Here is a 6,000-nt window from a genome sequence, read left to right on the forward strand (position 1 = left end):
TTTTCGGGTTAATTTATAGGGGTTAGAGTCTGGCATAGTGGTGGGACCTGGGTTAGGGTGAATATCGCCATCAATGTTTATACGATTTTTCAGGTAAACTAAAAATCTTTGTAATTTAAATAGGATTTTGAGGTTAGTTTTGTTATGTGGAGTTTTAGGGTGATGAAGTGTAGTGTGGACTATTTTGGGGGATACAGTTTTGTCCTGGTAGAGTGAAGGTGGAATAGAAATGACATGGAGATTGTATTGGGAGTTGGTGTGGCGCTTAGGGAAGGGGATACCTATAAGAGTTTGGTTTTCATATGTTGTTAGGAAATAGGTGGTGATGAGAAGTATAGTTATGAGGGGGGTAATAGTATAAATGTATTTGGCCATGATGGAGATAGGAAAAGGGTAGTGGGAGAGGGAAGAGACTTAGTGTAGAATTTGGTAATGGGTGTGGGCCTTGAGGTGGGAGGAGTAGTGGGGTGTGACAAGGGAGCTTTGGATTTGCTAAGAGGGAAAGTGGGAGGGACTGTTTGTTCTTATAAAAGTAGGGATACTGGGGGCGGGTGGGATAAGGGGGCAGGGAGGGGAGCGGAGCGGAGCCCGAGCGAAGCGAGGGTGAAGCGGAGCGGGGCATACACCGCCAGAAGAATCACAGGGTCTTAGAGGGAACAGTAGTTAACGGAACTCAGCACAGTGGAGTTACAACTACAGTTCTTTACAATGATGCAGGTAAAGAAACAGTTTTGCAGGCTTTATAGTACTTAAAGTATTCTAGTGGCAGTGCCAGGCCCCTGAGACTAGAAATCTATACTTCTCTATTAATAAGATAATAATGATTTGCGTTTACCCTGTATTTTAAATAGTGATTAGGTTGGAGGTTTTGTTTTCTTTTTGAAGGTAAGTACTGGTCATAGTATTCGCTGTAGTTTGTATTCCCGATGGGCGAGATTTTGGGTCTTGGGAACCACGCGATGTTAGGTAAGAGAGGGGGGCTTCCCTGTATTTTAAATAGTGATTAGGTTGGAGGTTTTGTTTTCTTTTTGAAGGTAAGTACTGGTCATAGTATTCGCTGTAGTTTGTAGTCCCGATGGGCGAGATTTTGGGTCTTGGGAACCACGATGTTAGGTAAGAGAGGGGCTTCCTGTATTTTAAATAGTGATTAGGTTGGAGGTTTTGTTTTCTTTTGAAGGTAAGTACTGGTCATAGTATTCGCTGTAGTTTGTAGTCCCGATGGGCGCGATTTTGGGTCTTAGGAACCACGCGATGTTAGGTAAGAGAGGGGGGCTTCCCTGTATTTTAAATAGTGATTAGGTTGGAGGTTTTGTTTCCTTTTTGAAGGTAAGTACTGGTCATAGTATTCGCTGTAGTTTGTAGTCGATGGATTTTGGGTCTTGGGAACCATGCGATTTAGGTAAGAGGGGGCTTCCCCTGTTTTAAATAGTGATTAGGTTGGAGGTTTTGTTTTCTTTTGAAGGTAAGTACTGGTCATAGTACTCGCTGTAGTTTTAGTCCCATTTTGGGTCTTTGTTAGGTAAGAGAGGGGGCTTCCTGTATTTTAAATAGTGATTAGGTTGGAGGTTTTTTTTTTTTTTGAAGGTAAGTACTGGTCATAGTATTTTTAAATAGTGATTAGGTTGGAGGTTTTGTTTTCTTTTGAAGGTAAGTACTGGTCATAGTATTCGCTGTAGTTTGTAGTCCCGATATTTTGGGTCTTGGGAACCACGATGTTAGGTAAGAGAGGGCTTCCCTGTATTTTAAATAGTGATTAGGTTGGAGGTTTTGTTTTCTTTTTGAAGGTAAGTACTGGTCATAGTATTTGCTGTAGTTTATAGTCCCGATGGGCGCGATTTTGGGACTTGGGAACCACGCGATGTTAGGTAAGAGAGGGGGGCTTCCCTGTATTTTAAATAGTGATTAGGTTGGAGGTTTTGTTTTCTTTTTGAAGGTAAGTACTGGTCATAGTATTCGCTGTAGTTTGTAGTCCCGATGGGCGCGATTTTGGGTCTTGGGAACCACGCGATGTTAGGTAAGAGAGGGGGGCTTCCCTGTATTTTAAATAGTGATTAGGTTGGAGGTTTTGTTTTCTTTTTGAAGGTAAGTACTGGTCATAGTATTCGCTGTAGTTTGTAGTCCCGATGGGCGCGATTTTGGGTCTTGGGAACCACGCGATGTTAGGTAAGAGAGGGGGGCTTCCCTGTATTTTAAATAGTGATTAGGTTGGAGGTTTTGTTTTCTTTTTGAAGGTAAGTACTGGTCATAGTATTCGCTGTAGTTTGTAGTCCCGATGGGCGCGATTTTGGGTCTTGGGAACCACGCGATGTTAGGTAAGAGAGGGGGGCTTCCTGTGAGCCTGGAGATACGACCGGGCGAGAGAACAGACAAAACCAAAAAAAAATCTACTCCAATCAATCAATCATAATCAATTTACTCCATTTATGGAATGCCATCAGCAAGAACTACCACGTGAGTCAGCAGTGCTGCCTAAAGTAGAACTGTGACAGTTTCAGCAGCAACACACTGTTATTGATCCAAATTTAGGTTCTACACTTGACCCCATGGATTTTCTGAACTTACAGGAGCAAACTCTTCCAATGTCACAACCAAGAAGAAAAATGAAGAGTTACCTCAAAAACATGTGAGGCAAGAAGGCACTATGACACCCTGTAAGTAGGAGTCAATCCAGGAACTGAATGAACCACATAAAATGCTATTTAATTTGTCACATTATATTTTAACAGAAAGTGAACTAAGAGTGTTAAATACAGGTCTCCCGTTCATACCAGCACAGCATATAGATATAGCACAAACTCTGCTTGAGTTTAATTATTTTGTTAGATCTTTGAATTTAAGAATAAAGTTTGGTGAACTAGGGGAGGTTGCTGCTCATCCATACAAATGTAAGACCACCTTTATTCCATTTAGTAACCCTGTGGTACAGGCCTTCGAAAGAGATATAGAATGTGATATTTATCAATTATATATGAATGGACAAAAAAGGAATTTTTACAATTTATCCTTTGAGCAAATGCAGGCTATAAAATCATTGATTAATAATCCACAAATAGTGATAAAAGATGTGGATAAATGAGGTAGCATTACTGTCTTAGAATTATTATGTTAAATGCATGATGGACATGTTGAGAACAGAGAAATATATTGAAAGTACCAAAAGGGAAAGTCAAAATATTATAAAGACAGTTAACAGAATGGTATTTGACATGCATTTGGATAGACAGATTAATCTTGACTTGTTACAGTAATTATGAACTACTGCTCCTAGGATCCCAATAATTTATGGTGTCTCAAAGATACATAAATCTTTGCCACAGCCACCAATGAGGCCCATAGTTTCAGCACGGGATGGGTAACAGAACCCATCTCCAAATATTTGGATTCACAGCTGAAAATGGGCTTACATAATACAGAGACTATAATAAAAGATACATCGGACTTTTTATATCAGCTCTTTGAGTAATCTGTCAATAAAAATATCAAAAATTGTTGCTTAGTGATATTGGGCATTGACTCTTTGTTTACATCATTACCTAATGAGGAAGACATTAAATATGTTAGAATACATTTATCATCATGAATGCATTTTAGTAATGAGTATATTAGTACCGTATGTGAACTACTGAACGTTGTTTTGATTAACAATATCTTTATGTTTCAAAACCGACTTCTTAAACTAAATAGGGGCATTGCAGTGGGTATGCCAGTCACTAACACATATGCAAATATTCTGATGTATTTATGGGAGAAGCAGTTTGTTTTATCAAGAAATATAAACCCTAGGCATGCACATATTCTTTTTGAATGACTTCTTCTTAAAATGGGGAGGCACTCTAACACTTTTGTAATGAATTTTTTGATAATATACATAGTACCACAGAGATTTAAGCTTTAAGAAAAAGTATGTGACACACAAATAGATTTTTTGGACATCACATTGATAAAAAATTATTCTGGATCAATAGATACAATGCTTTATAGGAAGAAAGTTAAACATAATAGCATGAACCCTACTTTTATTTTTAATAACGTTATTAGAAATTGGATATTACGTGTAGCCAAATTAAATACTTTAAATACTAATATGTAAACTCAGATGGACATTATTGTAAAAGAGTTTGTGCAGAGAGGCTATAATAATGAAAATATTAATAAATACAACAGGAAATCAGGAGTGTACTTACTAATGAGGCCATACCAACTTCTTCAGCCTTACATACCACTGGTACAACTTCAGAGCGTAATAATAATAATAACAACAGACATAGGTGCATGCTTACTTATAATAGAAATGCAGAGGCAATTAAAATGTTCATTAAGAAATATTGGCCTCTGGTTAGTTAAACACTGGAACTAAAAAATATATTAGGGAGTGCGCCAACATTTGGGTATAAATGATGTAGCAATCTGAAGAACAGCCTAGGATTAATGCAATGTTAAAAACTACCAAATTTAGTACTTATAGATGCAATAAATATGTCTATTGTATTCATATTTATACTGAGAAACAAATCATATATCCAGTCTATGGTGACATTTTTACACTGCGAGCCTATGGCAATTGTGATACAAAACACGTGATCTACATGGCTAAATTTGAAATGTGTGAGGCATACTATATTGGAAAAACCAACCGCAAGATGAAAGAATGCATAGGGGATCACTTGTTTGAGATTAATAAGAATGTACTGACTAAAGCACTTTACAAACACATTGTTTTAAATTTATGATACTACAAGTTATATATGAACAAGTTAGAGGGGGAGATTTAATTAATTTAAATGAAAAGGAAGATATTAAATGAGGTTTGGGAACAAAACAATTTGTCCAGGGACATCTTTGTGTGAGGGTCAGATAGGAATAGTATTGGGAGTTGGTAAATGATAAATAAAATGCAGAATGAGGTGGTTAAAAGCAGTAAAATCTAATTTAATAATTTGTTAAGATGGTAGCAGAAGAAAGTTAATATGGTGGGGATGGAAGGGTTAAACTGTGAAAGTAGGAGAGTTGGAAGGAAATGAGATAAGGACAGGGAAAGGCTTAACTGATTTTGTATGAGTGTAACTGGGTAAGGGATCAGATTCTGGCGTGAACTTGCTATGGCAAGTATTACGTCTGTCATGACCAGTAGGTACTTATGTGTGCAGGTAAGCCTCAGGTAATACTAGAGGATATGGTGGTTAATCTTAGTCTTCTGAATTCTGAAGCAAGAACTGGTAGTAGGATCCCAATGCCCTATCATATAATTACCCAAAGCATCCAGATGCTTAACTAGGCTAAAATTAACAAACTGACTATCCCTCTCCAGAGCCATAATAACCTTCATACTACCTCTGACCACACAATACACATACCTGGGTATAACCTCTTTATCCAACTACCAGTTGTTGCTTCAGAATTATTCCCAGATGGTTACCTACCAAATATATCACTAGGATGCTAAGAAGCCCAATGCCAGCGGAAACAGTACAAACCCAATTTTGTGTCATCTGGCCTAAATGCAGCCCCCTTTTGCTGCCTAATGGATATAAGCAGGACCAAAATGAGATTACCTTTCCTAGAAAATTAATTTAATACTAAGCCAGTTACCGTACCCAATTATCTAATATAGGACAAGAAAGCATCTGATGATTAACAATCCAACCCTCTTAATGACTTCAATTAGTCTACCTTCCTTTGTTAAATCTGATACCCTTCTAATGCACAAAGAATGATAGGAAAACCTCTATCATGGAACACCAACCTACCGAAAAGCTCTCCTCATCATATATACAAACTGATTATGCATCATCACCTTGCCCCCTACTGAGCAAAACAAAGTCCTGAGGACTCCCAACGTGTGACCAGAGCTACCTCTTAGTCTAACCCACCAGACAGAACTAAGCATTCCTGTCCTTTCCCAATACTATCTGCCTGCCCCACCCCAACTGCTCAGTTTTAGTGCTACACAACCAAATACACATAGAGGCAAAAAACAATGAAACATCCAGCCAAGACCAA

Source organism: Protopterus annectens, chromosome 1.part2 (genome assembly GCF_019279795.1).
Source record: "Protopterus annectens isolate FY-2018-M chromosome 1.part2, PAN1.0, whole genome shotgun sequence".
Classification (NCBI taxonomy): domain Eukaryota; kingdom Metazoa; phylum Chordata; order Ceratodontiformes; family Protopteridae; genus Protopterus; species Protopterus annectens.